Source organism: Phocoena sinus, chromosome 4, assembly GCF_008692025.1.
Source record: "Phocoena sinus isolate mPhoSin1 chromosome 4, mPhoSin1.pri, whole genome shotgun sequence".
In the NCBI taxonomy this organism is placed as follows: Eukaryota; Metazoa; Chordata; class Mammalia; order Artiodactyla; family Phocoenidae; genus Phocoena; species Phocoena sinus.
This window is the reverse complement of record NC_045766.1, coordinates 2,040,063-2,056,895: the sequence shown is the minus strand read 5'-3', so window position 1 is coordinate 2,056,895 and position 16,833 is coordinate 2,040,063.

The following is a 16,833-nucleotide window of genomic DNA, read 5'->3' as shown; positions in this document are numbered from 1 at the left end:
AATACCTGAAGCAGATAAGGGACTGTCTAAGGTACCGGAGATATAGTAACAGTGTCCTCAAGAAGCTTAGGGTTTAGCAGAGAGAGGAGAAAATTCGGAAAGTAGACAAGAGATTTTATTTCTGTTAAGCAGGTCATAATAGAAGCAGAAGAAGTTGCTATGGGAACTACAGCAGGGCAGTAATAACAGTCTTGAAGCAGGAAGAAACTTCCCAGGGAAGGCAACATGTACACTGAGACTCCAGAGGAATGGCAGGAGTTAGTAAGATAAAAGAGGGGGACTCCTCCAGGTCTGTGTCCATTGGCTATCTGAGCTTAAATTTTATCATCTTGTAAAAGGCCAATAAAGATTGGATATCTTTAGCCCAGCTTGAGGGATGTTGAATTCAAAAGAGAGAAAGAGAGCAGCTGGCTGAAACATTCTGTTGAAATTTTGGGAACCTACCAGCAGAGTAGAATATTCTTGGTATGAGTATTCATTTTGGAGACACCATGTAAAAAACATATTTTTAAACAAGAGGAAATCGAACAAAAACTTTAATAACCTGTATATGTGGGAGAGACCCAGGAAAACTGATAACTCCCCCCCAAGATATTAATTTTAAGAAGACTACCATTATAACTTAAAATCCAAAATAAGATTTATTTTGTATGTTAAACAAAATAAAGATTTGAATAAATAAGCAAGTAAGATTTATTTCCAAAGAAAACATGAGATTTCCTGGACAATGGGTTTAGCCAAGACTCTTACCCACCTGGACAGGACCAGTTGGGCAATCATAAACCCAGGAGCTGGCCCAAGGAGCAGGTGCTTGGGGTAGAGGAAATTCAGGCAGAGCTAGGGTCGGGAGCATGAGGACCATGCCTACCCAAGCTTGAGCCAGGCAGGTGGGAAGGCAGGAAGGGAGGAGGGAATGGCATGTTCATCCACACTTTCGTGGATCGTGGAAGTACAAGCATTAGATGGGTCCTGAAAACTCAAACCGTTGTGCCCCAGCATCCCATGCTTCAGAAAACCCATGCTTCCAAAATTCTATTACATGTCATAGAATCCAACTTAAAGTGGCTTATAGTAATTTGAACAAGAAAGTTGGATTTGTTAGAAGGATGCTGGATTGTTTCAGATTGGGGAACATCTTAGAAACCAAGCTTTCTGACTCCTAGTTTAGATACTCCATTTCTTATATATTAAAGCAACTAATACACCACTGGCCATGGGGATATTCTGGAGACATGGGCCCAAGGCTTGCTTTACTTTGACCTGTCCTTCTGCCTTTTGTAGTTTCTTTTACTATTTCCATGGTGCCTAGAGTTAGAACTTTCTATACTTTGAGTTACTGGAAGGAAAATTTTGTGAGGATAGAACCAAAAAAATAATCAAATGAAATTATTTAGGAAAATTCTACAATCCTGCCATAGAAAGAAATACCCCATGGTATTTGGGGAAGGGATGGAAGTGATCTACTTTAGAAATGTGTAATGTTTTCTGCAATAACAAATGCTCTGTCTTGGATTACATCTGGAAATCCAACCCTGAACGCATCTGTAGGTTTTGAGAGATGGGAAGCATTTACAAGTTTGGGGGTTCTGTGTGGAAGCAGTGACACTGCTTTCGATCTTGACAAAAGGATCAACCCAGCTGTGGACCCTAGAATCTTATATCTTCAGCTCTTCCACCTTCCACTCTTGAGTTCTTCATCCTGATCTTAGAGGAAAAGCTTTCAGTTTTTCATCATTGAGCATAATGTTAGCTGTGGGCTTGTCCTCTATGGCCTTTATTATGTTGACATATGTTTCTTCTATATCCAATCTGTTGCGGGTTTTTATCATGTAAGCGTGTTGTATTTTGTCAATTGCTTTTTCCGCATCTATTGAGATGATCATGTGATTTTTAACTTTCATTCTATTAGTGAGGTGCAACACATTTATTGAGTTGTGTATGTTGAACCACCTTTGCATTCCAGGGATAAATCCCACTTGGTCATGGTGTATAATCCTCCTGATACGTTCTTGAATTCAGTTTGCTATTATTTTGTTGAGGACTTTTACATCTATATTGATCAGGGATATTGATCTATAGTTTCCTTTTTCTTGTAGTGTCCTCATCTGCCTTTGGTATCAGGGTAATGCTAACCAGGTTATTCTTAACACAAATGTCATCTACTTGAAGAGGCTCCTCTGACTACTGTCCTTAAAGTGGCCATAAACTCACTAGAATAGTTTGATTTCAAAATGTTAGTAATTTTTCATCCCGGTCTGTATCCATACCTCTTAGCTTTTTAACTCCTCCCATTAAGAGGTGGAATCTTGTAGATTTGATCTGCCCGATAGGATGAAACCAAAGTGACATTAGAATAAGCATGGCCTGCTGGAGGATGACAGTCCATGTGGAGGAGAACCCAGGTGCCTCAGCATAGTTCAGCTGATCCCCATACATGTAAGAGACTCAAGCCAAGGTTAGTAGAGCCATTGACCGAACGTGAAGCTGTTCACTGATAAGTAAGTGAGGTTGACTGAGTGCAGGAGAATCGTCTAGCTGATCTGTAGCAACAATAAATGCTTATTGTCTTTTTTTTTTTTTTTGCAGATAGCATTTTTAATTTAGAGAGGGGTTTGCCTATTTTCACTTTTTTTTTTTAACATCTTTATTGGAGTATAATTGCTTTACACTGGTGTGTTAGTTTCTGCTTTATAACAGAGTGAATCAGCTATACATATACATATATCCCCATATCTCCTCCCTCTTGCGTCCCCCTTCCACCCTCCCTACCCCACCCCTCTAGGTGGTCACAAAGCACCGAGCTGATCTCCCTGTGCTATGCGGCTGCTTCCCACTAGCTATCTGTTTTACATTTGGTAGTGCATATATGTCCATGCCACTCTCTCATTTCATCCCAGCTTACCCTTCCCCCACTCCATGTCCTCAAGTCCATTCTCTACGTCTGCGTATTTATTCCTGTCCTGCCCCTAGGTTCTTCAGAACCATTTTTTTTTTTTAGATTCCATATATATTTGTTAGCATATGGTATTTGTTTTTCTCTTTCTGACTCACTTCACTCTGTATGACAGACTCTAGGTCTATCTACCTCACTACAAATAACTCAATTTCGTTTCTTTCAATGGCTGAGTAATATTCCATTGTATATATGTGCCACATCTTCTTTATCCATTCATCTGTCGATGGACACTTAGGTTGCTTCCATGTCCTGGCTATTGTAAATAGAGCTGCAGTGAACATTGTGGTACATGACTCTTTTTGAATTATAGTTTTCTCAGGGTATATGCCCAGTAGTGGGATTGCTGGGTCGTATGGTAGTTCTATTTTTAGTTTTTTAAGGAACCTCCATACGGTTCTCCATAGTGGCTGTATCAATTTACATTCCCACCAACAGTGCAAGAGGGTTTCCTTTTCTCCACACCCTCTCCAGCATTTATTGTTTGTAGATTTTTTGATGATGGCCATTCTGACTGGTGTGAAATGGTACCTCATTGTAGTTTTTTGTTTTTGTTTTCGTTTTTTTTTGCGGTACGCAGGCCTCTCACTGTTGTGGCCTCTCCCGTTGTGGAGCACAGGCTCCGGACACACAGGCTCAGTGGCCATGGCTCATGGGCCCAGCCGCTCCGTGGCATGTGGGATCTTCCTGGACCGGGGCACGAACCCGTGTCCCCTGCATCGGCAGGCGGACTCTCAACCACTGCGCTACCAGGGAAGCCCCCTCGTTGTAGTTTTGATTTGCATTTCTCTGATGATTAGTGATGTTGAGCATCCTTTCATGTGTTTGTTGGCAATCTTTATATCTTCCTTGGAGAAATGTCTATTTAGGTGTTTTGCCCATTTTTGGATTGGGTTGTTTGTTTTTTTTGGTATTGAGCTGCATGAGCTGCTTGTATATTTTAGACATTAAGCCTTTGTCAGTTGCTTCACTTGCAAATATTTTCTCCCATTCTGAGGGTGTCCTTTTGTCTTGTTTATGGTTTCCTTTGCTGTGCAAAAGCTTTTAAGTTTCATTAGGTCCCATTTGTTTATTTTGGTTTTTATTTCCATTTCTCTAGGAGGTGGATCAAAAAGGATCTTGCTGTGATTTATGTCATGGAGTGTTCTGCCTATGTTTTCCTCTAAGAGTTTTATAGTGTCTGGCCTTACATTAAATCTTTAATCCATTTTGAGTTCATTTTTGTGTATGGTATTAGGGAGTATTCTAATTTCATTCTTTTACATGTAGCTGTCCAGTTTTCCCAGCATCACTTATTGAAGAGGCTGTCTTTTCTCCATTGTATATTTTTGCCTCCTTTATCAAAAATAAGGTGACTGTATGTGCATGGGTTTATTTCTGGGCATTCTGTCCTGTTCCATTGATCTATATTTCTGTTTTTGTTCCAGTACCATACTGTCTTGATTCCTGTAGCTTTGTAGTATAGTCTGAAGTCCAGGAGCCTGATTGCTCCAGCTCTGTTTTTCTTTCTCAAGATTGCTTTGGCTATTCGGGGTCTTTTGTGTTTCCATACAAATTGTGAAATTTTTTGTTCTAGGTCTGTGAAAAATGCCATTGGTAGGTTGATAGGGATTGCATTGAATTTGTAGATTGCTTTGGGTATTATAGTCATTTTGCTTATTGTCTTAAGTCACTGAATTTTGGGATAATTTATTACATAGTAATAGATGGTATATTCACTGCTTTATAGTTCTTATCACTATCTGAAAATATCGTGTATATTTATTCATTTGTTAGACTCTACCACTATAAAGTAAGCTCTCTCTTGGCCCTAGTAAGCCAACACCTAAACTAATATATGATAGTTACTCAATAAATATTTGTTAACTGAGAATAAACGGGAAGTAATACTCAAGTACCATTATGTATAGGTCCTTTATCTCCCTCTTCCTTATTTTAGTCTTCTGAAGAGCCCTGTAAAGAAGATATTATTATTATTAGTTTTCAAATGAAAGGCAAAAAAGTTAAGTAACGTGCACAAGTCCAATAATTACAAGAAATAAGAGTTTATTAATGTATATATAACATCTATGGGCTAATCAAACTATTGACATAGGAAGGCACGCATTGCTTGGGACCAGTTGCTATTACTTTTGGTGGTATATTAATATAACAGCCTGTTTCTAAAGATACTTCAGATCTATATAATGCAAACTAAAAAGAAGTCATAACTGCAAGTTATTTATATGTGCCAACGATTTACATTTACTGACTCAGTTCACAGGTAGGTATTTGACAAGTTCTTAACTGCATCCATTGACAAGCAGTACAACCCATGGGTGAGTCTCAGAGCTGCTGTGTTTTTCTGTGGGACCTCACACAGAAGACACTGTCACAGGGTGAATCTCTGAGAGCCCCTGTGTCCCAGTTGGGCTGGAACCTCAGGTCCCTTGGTTTCAGGCTAAATAGAACTCATTTCCCATCTTCTTCAGAGATGGGAACCAGAAGAATCAAGGTCCTCAACAGGGTCAAGCCTGAGGATTAAGAGTGGTGAGAAAAAGAAATAATCTGTCACACTCAAGGAAAAATTTGCTATGGCCCCAAGGGCACTGGGGCTGTGCGTGGGCATTTTGGGGACAGAAGTGAAGCAGGTTATGGAAACTTTTTTATATTGTTATGTTATTTACACACTAAAGGGAAAGCCCTTGCAATGTAGTTGCTTTGACAACAAGAACAACAAGCAAGGAACTGAGCTACCATGGGCCAGACAGAGGACTGGGCTCATCACCTGGGGAATCTCATTTAGTCTTCTCAAGAGCACTGCCAGGCATGCCGATGGAACTATACTTTCACGCTGCAAGACATGGAGTCTCAGAAAGGTTGTTTGGCCCAAGGTTATCCATCCTTGCCAAGGTCAGACTGATAATTATTTCCTCCTTGTATCAAATGGGTCCTGTAGAATTTGCCACATGGTTTTAACAGTTTTCTGTAAATACTCAAACTCTTTTGACCTCATCCTTCATTTCATATGTAGTTTTGAACAAAATACCCATCTGCAGTAATAAAGGCATTTTGGCTTTTCTGATGGCTGATTACCATATGCATAATAGTATCTATACTAATTTCGAGTTAGATTTTCTTGTCTAGCAATATATGATATGAAATATTATACTAATAGGAGCAATACTCATCAGAAATAGCAACTTCAGAGGTGTTGGCACCTATCTTCCCTTGGAGCAAAAATGATGCCCACATTGGCTCTCATGAGATTCTCACACTGAAATAAATCTGACTTTGCCATATAGTTTCCATTTAAAGTCACTTTATTCTATTTAAAAACATAGCCATTCATTTCTTAGTTTCCCCAGGAGGAAGGAGAAAGGCAAGGGCAAATATCAAATCAACAAGAAAAGGGGTTTTGGCCATATGGTTATTTTAAATAACTATTTGGTTTGAAGAATGGGTAGCATTTGAATCCATTGCTATGTTTCCTCTAACTGCTTTTCCTTGCCAAGAGAGGAGAATTAAATTTGACCAGCTCATGTTTATCCTCCAGCCCTGACGATTTCCTAGGTTATTTGCTGTTTGTGGCTTTGATGGCATAGTCTTAGCCCTAGGAGACCTTATTCCAGAGGAGAGAGCTATAATTTAAGTTGGTTTGATTTCTCTTTAAGTTGGTTCGTATTTCTCTTACTTAATATCATTAGCAAAGAGTTTTTCTCCAAGTAATTAGCTGTTCTTTCAGTTCCTTCTCTCTTGGTGATCATTGACTGTTTTCTAGTGGACAAACCCAGACCAGAGAATTATTTTCTCTAAAAACAAATAGGAAAAAAATGAGTGTGTCCACATGTATTAGCTTCAAGAATGCCTCTTTCATGTCAGTGAAATGTGGGTTGGAATAGCTAAAAGATTGGATCTAACTTTTGCTTTAATCCTGATAAAATAGGGCAAACTCTAAATATTTTAAACTCAAGAATTAGGGCAAGATGGGGAGAAATGCACTGTGTGTTTTTGTGAAATCAGGTCAAAATGCTGCATTGTTGTAAACAAGGGGAACCAATATGGACACGTTTGCCTCCCAAGCCTCAGTGAGATTGAAAACATTGGTTATGGGGTGGCAAACAGAGCAATCGGAACTATGGAAACCTGACTGCTCCCAAACAAACTCTTTGCAGTTACAAGCCCAGAGAACACCCATGGAGCTCTCAAACTGGGTACCAAAGAAGGCGGAGGCTGCTAACTTCCAAGCAAGCAACAGTAGGAAAGGAACAACCCAGTCAGGATGAGCTTGCCCTTCTCAGGTGGGCCCAGAATTGCTCGAAGAAAGCAACATGAAGCCTGGCAGTCAGGGAGCCACAAGTAAAAGCTGTATTCTAGCAAAAGCAGGGGAAAAGACAAAGTCTTTATTAGTTAAAGAAACTATGTGTTTACAGTGTTATTAATGGGCTGCATTATGTCAAAACCGTCTCTTGCCAGCCAATGCAGAAGTAGATGCTGTAGCCACACGTATGGTAAGGTGTTTTAAAACACTGGCATTTCTCGGTAGGCTGAGGATTTACGTGCCGGCTTAGCTGTGTGGGGTCATTTTAAGATGTTACTGATTTTCCGAATCCTAGAACAAAGCTTCTCAAACTTTAATGTGCACAACACAGTCACCCAGGGTCTTGCTGAAATGCAGGTTCTGATTCAGCAAATCTAGGTGAGGCCTGAGACTCTGCATTTATACCTATTCCCAGGTGATGACAATGGTACTGGCCCATAAATCACATTTGGAGTTGCAATGTTCTAGACCACATTATGTCAACATAATGAGAAAAGGGGAGGGCGGTTTGGAACAAATTAGGTTATATACACAGGATATCGTAGAATAAAATGACGAACTTTAATTAGCATTTGAATGTGCCTATTGCAATATGAGATTAAAAAAGACACTTGCGGGCTTCCCTGGTGGCGCAGTGGTTGAGAGTCCGCCTGCCGATGCAGGGGACACGGGTTCGTGCCCCGGTCTGGGAGGATCCCACATGCCGCGGAGCGGCTGGGCCCGTGAGCCATGGCCGCTGAGCCTGCGCGTCCGGAGCCTGTCCTCCGCAACGGGAGAGGCCACAACAGTGAGAGGCCCGCGTAACGCATAAAAAAAAAAAAAAAAAAAAGACACTTGCATTTAGAAGACTCATTTCTTTTTTCCCACTGAGCATAGCAGTTACAACAGAAGCAGAATTTGGTAATATACTGTTATCTTTGCGTCAGTAGAGACCTCAGAGCTGAACAAGCAGGTAAGCATCTTGCCTCCACACCCAGTGCTGCATCCACAGTGTCCAAAGGGCCCCCTCCTCGTGTTCAGCATCAGGGCAGCTGCCGCAAACCCCCTCGCATCCCGCTGTGTTAGTTTCCTGTGGCCGCTATAACAAATTATTACAAATGTGGTGGTTTAAAACAACAAAAATGTATCCTCTTCCTGTTCTAAGGGCCAGATTTCCAAAATCCTTATTATTGGGCAGAACTCAAGGTGTCCACATGACTATGCTCTCTCCAGAGGCTCTAGGGGAGAATCTGTTCCTTGCCTCGTCCAGCCTCTGGTGGCTGCCAGCCTTCCGGCACTTGTAGTCACATCGCTCCAGTCTTCAGAGCCAGCTCTGTCTTCCCATTGCCTTCTCTGAGTGTGTCTGTGGGGAATCTCTGTCGGTCTGTCTCTTATAAGGATACTTGTGTGCATTTAGGGCCCACACAGAATATCCAGGATGATCTCTCCCTGGAAGATCCTTACTCACATCTGTGAAGACCCTTCTTCTGCACTAGGTAATATTTCTGGGGATTAGGACCTGATATTTTGGGGGGCTTTTATTCAGCCCATCACACACAGCTAACTACTTTTGCACAATTCCTGAGGTATGCTCAGAAAGATTTACTAGTGTAGCAGGTCAGAGGTAAGACATGCGGTCATGGGACAATTGTCTGCTGAAGTACTGAGACACCCATTCATGTAACACAGGGTATCAGGGCAGATCCGTTTCTCAGAGGTGCATGAAGCCTTACTCCATTTAGAGGGCATTTATAGATGACATCGTCTGCCATGGAATTTAGGTTGTTGGGCAATGTATCTTCACAACCTGCTTCTTAGATCTCAGGTAATAAGCACTGCCCTGTTTTTGTTGTTGTTTTTCAAACGTTTAACACGCTTTATTGACATAGTTAGAGATACACAGGTCATTGCAAAGATAAGTACACAGAGGCCTCTTACACCTGTCACCCAGTCTCTCCCTAAAGTAACATCTTGCATCACGATAGTATAGTATCAAAACCAGGAAATTGACATCCATATAATTTGCAGAGCTTTTTCGGAAGGCTCATATTTGTAACTGATTAAATAATAACACAGGACTTTAAAATTTTTTAATATTTATGTTACAAATAAATGTCCTTTATTTAGTCCAAATGTCATTCTTACAGCCTGTTCCAGCACACAATTAAAGGTAAAAGACATCCGTGGTTTAGAGGTATAGGGGCACTCTCGCCAGGAGATGGCACCTGACATGTATGTTATGAACCTCAGGAACCAGCAAACTGCTGCAATGCCTTCTCCCTGCGGCTTCCTGGCATTTCATTTGCTACCGTAGAGCGAGTAATGAAAGAAATTTAAAGGCATGAATCCGACATCATACTCCGCTTAGAGCCTGTAGTCGTTCGTTTACATGTATTGTTAGAGCTTTGGCGTGATGGGGTTTTGATTTTCATAGTGGACCTTCATGAATTGTAATGAATTGTGCAATATTTTTAGGGAAGTTTATTATTTTCTGTGAAAAGGATCTTATACTTTGAATGTTAAGGTCTATGCACTCTTCTTTACTTCACATTTTCTACTTCTGATGTTGTCAGCCTGGGTATATGAGAAAGCGCTAAGGAAATAGGTGAAAATGGGACAGCTGCGTGGGTGCACTTCCGGGAGAGGACCATTTGGAAACCAGGTGGAGCTGAGGAAACAAGACAATGGTAGGCCAGGGAGGAGTTTAATTTCTGTGAGGCAAAAGAAAACCCCAAATCACACCTTCTCCCTCAAAGAGGGGGGAAACATCTCGAGGGGAGTGCTGACGCATGTTACATCTGAAAGTAGTGCTGGGTGGAACCACATCGGAAGTTGAGGTATTTATTTATTTGTAAAAATACTGCATTGAAATACTATTTATTTTGCCAAGTGTTTTGGCGCCCCTTAACTTGCATTCCGCCCTCACCTTACCCTTGTTCTTGTTCTGACCATGGCTCCTGAGTAGAGGCTGGGAGCTGTGGCTGTCACTGCCAGGACTGCCCCGGGAGCTGAATGTCTCCAGACTTCCAGCTCTCTGCCAATGCTGGGGAAGCAGCTCCAGGAGCACCCCAGATTTTCTGAGGATGAACCGTAGGTGCTGGCTGTTGGATGGGAGAGCACAGCAAAGGGTTGGGGAGAGGTACCCAAAATAGTAGAGAAGAATTGATGGAGATCTGGGGACAACACCCACATAATTTGCTATTATTTCCAATAATAATCTCTCAAAAACCCCTCAGCTCAATCCCTGCACCAATCTCTATGTCCTCATTCGCAATTGTTCTCTTGACTCAGTGACCTGTTATCCCAATTGTAGTGATACAATTGGAGTGATACACACGTACTGTCGGCAGACTCCCTCACCGGGGCCCTTGACCTAGAAGGAATGCTGTTTGGGATGGCTGCCCAGGGTGGGGTGGGGCTGACAGAGAAAGCAACCCTTGTCTTTTCTTTCCCAGACTTCATTAGAACCACTGACCTCAATGAGTTATGGATTTTTCTCTCTGTTTTCTCTTCATACAGGGGATCTGGCAGGGACAAGAGCACGAATCAGCACAAATATAGAGCCATGATTGGAGAACACATTCGAAGTCAGTAATACACTGGAAGTAGATAAAAGGCATAATCTTTGCATTTGAACATTGTCACGCATTTCCTATATGGAATCTCTGTAGCTCTTCTGTAGTATGGGAGACTGTCTATCAGTGAAGATAACCAGCAAAAATCCCCCTGCCCTATGAACAACCACCGAATTGGAGGAGGAACATAATCATATTTTTTTTGTGGAAGTAAATGACAGATTGGTATATGGCATGCATTTAGAAATGTGCAAAAATTATAAGTGTACAACTCCATATATTTTCACAAAATTACCCGTATGGCCAGCATCTAGATCAGGAATGACCACCAGAAGCCCCCTGTCACCTCCTCGCAGTGAGCAGGCAATCACTCTGCCTACATCTAATCCCATAGATTAGTTAGCCTGGGTTTGTACTTCATATAAATGAAATTGTACAGTATGTCCTCCCTTCTGTCAGGCTTCTTTTGCACAGATATTTTTTTTTTTTTAACATCTTTATTGGGGTATAATTGCTTTACAATGGTGTGTTAGTTTCTGATTTATAACAAAGTGAATCAGCTATACATATACATGTGCTCCTATGTGTCTTCCCTCTTGCGTCTCCCTCCCTCCCACTCTCCCCCTCCCACCCCTCCAGGCTGTCCCAAAGCCCCGAGCTTATATCCCTGTGCCTTGTGGCTGCTTCCCCCTAGCTATCTACCTTACTACGTTTGTTAGTGTGTATATGTCCATGACTCTCTCTCGCCCTGTCAAAACTCACCCTTCCCCCTCCCCATATCCTCAAGTCCGTTCTCCAGTAGGTCTGCGCCTCTATTCCTGTCTTATCCCTAGGTTCTTCATGACATTTTTTCCCCTTAAATTCCATATATATGTGTTAGCATACGGTATTTGTCTTTGTCTTTCTGACTTACTTCACTCTGTATGACAGACTCTAGGTCTATCCATCTCATTACAAATATCTCAATTTCATTTCTTTTTAAGGCTGAGTAATATTCCATTGTGTATATGTGCCACATCTTCTTTATCCATTCGTCCGATGATGGGCGCTTAGGTTCTTTCCATCTCCGGGCTATTGTAAATAGAGCTGCAATGAACATTTTGGTACATGACTCTTTTTGAATTTTGGTTTTCTCAGGGTATATGCCCAGTAGTGGGATTGCTGGGTCATATGGTAATTCTATTTGTAGTTTTTTAAGGAACCTCCATACTGTTCTCCATAGTGGCTGAACCAATTCACATTCCCACCAGCAGTGCAAGAGTGTCCCCTTTTCTCCACACCCTCTCCAGCATTTATTGTTTCTAGATTTTTTGATGATGGCCATTCTGACTGGTGTGAGATGATATCTCATTGTAGTTTTGATTTGCATTTCTCTAATGATTAATGATGTTGAGCATTCTTTCATGTGTTTGTTGGCATTCTGTATATCTTCTTTGGAGAAATGTCTGTTTAGGTCTTCTGCCCATTTTTGGATGGGGTTGTTTGTTTTTTTGTTATTGAGCTGCATGAGCTGCTTGTAAATTTTGGAGATGAATCCTTTGTCAGTTGCTTCATTTGCAAATGTTTTCTCCCATTCTGAGGGTTGTCTTTTGGTCTTGATTATGGTTTCCTTTGCTGTGCAAAAGCTTTGAAGTTTCATTAGGTCCCATTTGTTTATTTTTGTTTTTATTTCCATTACTCTAGGAGGTGGGTCAGAAAGGATCTTGCTGTGATTTATGTCATAGAGTGTTCTTCCTATGTTTTCCTCTAAGAGTTTGATAGTTTCTGGCCTTACATTTAGGTCTTTAATCCATTTTGAGCTTATTTTTGTGTATGGTGTTAGGGAGTGATCTAATCTCATACTTTTACATGTACCTGTCCAGTTTTCCCAGCACCATTTATTGAAGAGGCTGTCCTTTCTCCACTGTACATTCCTGCCTCCTTTATCAAAGATAAGGTGTCCATATGTGCGTGGGTTTATCTCTGGGCTTTCTATCCTGTTCCACTGATCTGTCTTTCTGTTTTTGTGCCAGTACCATACTGTCTTGATTACTGTTGCTTTGTAATATAGTCTGAAGTCAGGGAGCCTGATTCCTCCAGCTCCTTTTTTCGTTCTCAAGATTGCTTTGGCTATTCGGGGTCTTTTGTGTTTCCATACAAATTGCGAAATTTTTTGTTCTAGTTCTGTGAAAAATGCCAGTGGTAGTTTGATAGGGATTGCATTGAATCTGTAGATTGCTTTGGGTAGTAGAGTCATTTTCACAATGTTGATTCTTCCCATCCAAGAACATGGTATATCTCTCCATCTATTTGTATCATCTTTAATTTCTTTCATCAGTGTCTTATAATTTTCTGCATACAGGTCTTTCGTATCCTTAGGTAGGTTTATTCCTAGATATTTTATTCTTTTTGTTGCAATGGTAAATGGGAGTGTTTTCTTGATTTCACTTTCAGATTTTTCATCATTAGTATATAGGAATGCCAGAGATTTCTGTGCATTAATTTTGTATCCTGCTACTTTACCAAATTCATTGATTAGCTCTAGTAGTTTTCTGGTAGCATCTTTAGGATTCTCTATGTATAGTATCATGTCATCTGCAAACAGTGACAGCTTTACTTCTTCTTTTCCGATGTGGATTCCTTTTATTTCCTTTTCTTCTCTGATTGCTGTGGCTAAAACTTCCAAAACTATGTTGAATAAGAGTGGTGAGAGTGGGCAACCTTGTCTTGTTCCTGATCTTAGTGGAAATGCTTTCAGTTTTTCACCATTGAGGATGATGTTTGCTGTGGGCTTGTCATATATGGCCTTTATTATGTTGAGGAAAGTTCCCTCTATGCCTACTTTCTGGAGGGTTTTTATCATAAATGGGTGATGAATTTTGTCAAAAGCTTTCTCTGCATCTATTGAGATGATCATATGGTTTTTCTCCTTCAATTTGTTAATATGGTTTATCACATTGATAGATTTGCGTATATTGAAGAATCCTTGCATTCCTGGAATAAACCCCACTTGATCATGGTGTATGATCCTTTTAATGTGCTGTTGGATTCTGTTTGCTAGTATTTTGTTGAGGATTTTTGCATCTATGTTCATCAGTGATATTGGCCTGTAGTTTTCTTTCTTTGTGACATCCTTGTCTGGTTTTGGTATCAAGGTGATGGTGGCCTCGTAGAAGGAATTTGGGAGTGTTCCTCCCTCTGCTATATTTTGGAAGAGTTCGAGAAGGATAGGTGTTAGCTCTTCTCTAAACGTTTGATAGAATTCACCTGTGAAGCCATCTGGTCCTGGGCTTTTGTTTGTTGGAAGATTTTTAATCACAGTTTCAATTTCAGTGCTTGTGATTGGTCTGTTCATATTTTCTATTTCTTCCTGATTCAGTCTTGGCAGGTTGTGCATTTCTAAGAATTTGTCCATTTCTTCCAGATTGTCCATTTTATTGGCATAGAGTTGCTTGTAGTAATCTCTCATGATTTTTTTTATTTCTGCAGTGTCAGTTGTTATTTCTCCTTTCTCATTTCTAATTCTATTGATTTGAGTCTTCTCCCTTTTTTTCTTGATGAGTCTGGCTAGTGGTTTATCTATTTTGTTTATCTTCTCAATGAACCAGCTTTTAGTTTTATTGATCTTTGCTATCGTTTCCTTCATTTCTTTTTCATTTATTTCTGATCTGATTTTTATGATTTCTTTTCTTCTGCTAGCTTTGGGGTTTTTTTGTTCTTCTTTCTCTAATTGCTTGAGGTGCAAGGTTAGGTTGTTTATTCGAGATGTTTCCTGCTTCTTAAGGTGGGCTTGTATTGCTATAAACTTCCCCCTTAGAACTGCTTTGGCTGCATCCCATAGGTTTTGGGTCATTGTGTCTCCATTGTCATTTGTTTCTAGGTATTTTTTTATTTCCTCTTTGATTTCTTCAGTGATCACTTCATTATTAAGTAGTGTATTGTTTAGCCTCCATGTGTTTGTATATTTTACAGATCTTTTCCTGTAATTGATATCTAGTCTCATGGCGTTGTGGTCAGAAAAGATACTTGATACAATTTCAATTTTCTTAAATTTACCAAGGCTTGATTTGTGACCCAAGATATGATCTATCCTGGAGAATGTTCCATGAGCACTTGAGAAAAATGTGTATTCTGTTGTTTTTGGATGGAGTGTCCTATAAATATCAATTAAGTCCATCTTGTTTAATGTATCATTTAAAGCTTGTGTTTCCTTATTTATTTTCATTTTGGATGATCTGTCCATGGGTGAAAGTGGGGTGTTAAAGTCCCCTACTATGAATGTGTTACTGTCAATTTCCCCTTTTATGGCTGTTAGTATTTGCCTTACGTATTGAGGTGCTCCTATGTTGGGTGCATAAATATTTACAATTGTTATATCTTCTTCTTGGATCGATCCCTTGATCATTATGTAGTGTCCTTCTTTATCCCTTTTAATAGTCCTTATTTTAAAGTCTGTTTTGTCTGATATGAGAATTGCTACTCCAGCTTTCTTTTGGTTTCCATTTGCATGGAATATCTTTTTCCATCCCCTTACTTTCAGTCTGTATGTGTCTCTAGGTCTGAGGTGGGTCTCTTGTAGACAGCAAATATATGGGTCTTGTTTTTGTATCCATTCAGCCAATCTGTGTCTTTTGGTGGGAACATTTAGTCCATTTACATTTAAGGTAATTATCGATATGTATGTTCCTATTCCCATTTTCTATATTGTTTTGGGTTCGTTATTATAGGTCGTTTCCTTCTTTTGCATTTCTTATCTAGAGAAGTTCCTTTAGCATTTGTTGTAAAGCTGGTTTGGTGGTGCTGAACTCTCTCAGCTTTTGCTTGTCTGTAAAGGTTTTAATTTCTCCATCAAATCTGAATGAGATCCTTGCTGGGTAGAGTAGTCTTGGTTGAAGGTTTTTCTCCTTCATCACTTTCAGTATGTCCTGCCACTCCCTTCTGGCTTGTAGGGTTTCTGCTGAGAGATCAGCTGTTAACCTTATGGGGATTCCCTTGTGTGTTATTTGTTGTTTTTCCCTTGCTGCTTTTAATATGCTTTCTTTGTATTTAATTTTTGATAGTTTGATTAATATGTGTCTTGGCGTATTTCTCCTTGTATTTATCCTGTATGGGACTCTCTGTGCTTCCTGGACTTGATTAACTATTTCCTTTCCCATATTAGGGAAGTTTTCAACTATAATCTCTTCAAATATTTTCTCAGTCCCTTTCTTTTTTTCTTCTTCTTCTGGAACCCCTATAATTCGAATGTTGGTGCGTTTAATGTTGTCCCAGAGCTCTCTGAGACTGTCCTCAGTTCTTTTCATTCTTTTTTCTTTATTCTGCTCTGCAGTAGTTATTTCCACTACTTTATCTTCCAGGTCACTTATCCGTTCTTCTGCCTCAGTTATTCTGCTATTGATCCTATCTAGAGTACTTTTAATTTCATTTATTGCATTGTTCATCGTTGCTTGTTTCATCTTTAGTTCTTGTAGGTCCTTGTTAACTGTTTCTTGCATTTTGTCCATTCTACTTCCAAGATTTCGGATCATCCTTACTATCATTATTCTGAATTCTTTTTCAGGTAGATTGCCTATTTCCTCTTCATTTGTTAGGTCTGGTGGGTTTTTATCTTGCTCCTTCATCTGCTGTGTGTTTTTCTGTCTTCTCATTTTGCTTATCTTACTGTGTTTGGGGTCTCCTTTTTCAGGCTGCATGTTCGTAGTTCCCGTTGTTTTTGATGTCTGTCTCCAGTGGCTAAGGTTGTTTCAGCGGGTTGTGTAGGCTTCCTGGTGGAGGGGACTAGTGCCTGTGTTGTGCTGGATGAGGCTGGATCTTGTCTCTCTAGTGGGCAGGTTCACGTCTGGTGGTGTGTTTTGGGGTGTCTGTGGCCTTGTTATGATTTTAGGCAGCCTCTCTGCTAATGGGTGGGGTTGTGTTCCTGTTTTGCTAGTTGTTTGGCATAGGTTGTCCAGCACTGTGGCTTGCTGGTCGTTGAGTGAAGCTGGGTGCTGGTGTTAAGATGGAGGCCTCTGGGATATTTCCACCGTTTAATATTATGTGGAGCTGGG